This window comes from Lissotriton helveticus, chromosome 1_1 (genome assembly GCF_964261635.1).
Source record: "Lissotriton helveticus chromosome 1_1, aLisHel1.1, whole genome shotgun sequence".
NCBI lineage: Eukaryota > Metazoa > Chordata > Amphibia > Caudata > Salamandridae > Lissotriton > Lissotriton helveticus.
In genome coordinates this window covers 1,198,952,515-1,198,954,035 of record NC_136057.1, presented here as the reverse complement: position 1 = coordinate 1,198,954,035, position 1,521 = coordinate 1,198,952,515, and the positions used below count along the sequence as shown (strand labels likewise).

The 1,521-nt window shown below is 55.0% G+C and overlaps 1 non-coding gene across 1 annotated transcript; it reads right to left on the bottom strand.

Annotated features, from left to right (window-relative positions):
- Positions 1–205: 205 nt before the first annotated feature.
- LOC144781063 (small nucleolar RNA SNORA35) lies at positions 206–300 on the bottom strand. Its single transcript, XR_013600866.1, has one exon. It is a non-coding gene; the product is annotated as a small nucleolar RNA SNORA35 (small nucleolar RNA).
- Between the last annotated feature and the right edge of the window lie 1,221 nt (positions 301–1,521).

Sequence of the window (1,521 nt, the reverse complement as noted above, 5' to 3'; positions counted from 1 at the left end):
TAGTGCAGAGTAGTACAAAATAGAGGACAGTACGGCAGAGGGCAGTAGCATAGAGTATCATGCCGATAGCAGTGCTTTAAGCAGTAAGAAGCAATATGAATCAACCATAACACACAAAGTTGGCTGGATCAGAGCATGGGATTGTTTGCATAAGTATGACCCCCCACAAAGAAAATGACTAGAAAAAATTGTAGGCAGTGTTAAATTCTGTACCCAACTTTCGGAAGGAGCAAGCTATTCAACAAGCCTGGCCTTTCTGCAAGAAGGGATTTGCTCTGGGGGGCGCTAGAGGGCGCACTGCGGAATGGCTGGCTAGTGTGTCAGCTCCGCCGGACGGTAGCACGCCTAGCGACCTTTGACCCCTTGGATCCTCCACGTATGCAGTAACAGACGGTGCATTGGACATCGGAAATCACGGCCGACATTGTCCTGCACAAAGGAGAAGCCGACTCGGCTGAATAAGGTTGATCCAGCCCGACAGACGACCTTCACACAACGGCGCCTCAAAATGGCCGCTCATGGAGATCAACTGGTCAGCGCTTGAGAGACGGCCAGGCGGAATGGGGCTGGGAGCTACCTCGGCACAGTTACGAATGCGGATGCCAACCACCATGTAAGGCTGTGGGGCGCTGTAAGCCAACTCAGGGCGTTAATTAGCAGAGACTTGCCGTGCGTTCCACCAGAGGTAAGATGGCGGCGCCCGTGGAACGCAAATGTCCGGCGGAGGCGATCAACCAAGCCGGACGCCGGATGTGGTGAAGACCCCCCTAGTTGCCCGGCGATTAAGTGGACCACTGAAGGTTGGTGACTGAGCGGGGTTCCCTACCCTCGCTGATAGCTGTGCTGCGCGTCAAACCCCTAGACCAAGTGCCGGTGACTGGGAACCAGCGAGGTAGGAGAGACGATCTGCGCATCACACGGAGGATAAGGCACGCAGGCCATGCAAAGTATCCCCGACCACGCCACAGTCATGAGGGCTCTGCCAATAACATTAAGCCGACGCCACTAATCTCGAGGGAGCCATTACGCTAGCAAGAGACCATTATTACTACAGCACTCTAAGGGATCCCAAGGCTGCGCTACCCGCTATATTTACAAGGCGCTATTTGGCCGCGGGCAAACTCATACCCACTCCTGCATTGGCCAGCTGATGACTGCACGTTCGGCGCGGTGGGGGGCTACAGCAACCACACTTCGCGCCAACTCCGCGACAAGTGCGACGACAGCTGGCAGCCCTAAGTCGAGCGGGCACAGTACGCCAAAACAACTCCACGACATGGGGAAGCCGGACCGGCAGCAAACAAAGCTCCAATTCGAAACGCGAAAACAGAGCAAAAACACTATGCCTGACCTCGAAGCGGAAGGGGGCCAAGAACCATCGGAAAGCACAGGCATGGAGTCAGTTCTACGGGCGATCCAGCAGAGCCTGCAGGAGATGAACGGAAAACTTGATAACGTGGTGCAGAGAGTGGACAACATGGCGGTGAAAATTGAACATCATGACGGGCGCATTATGGAAGC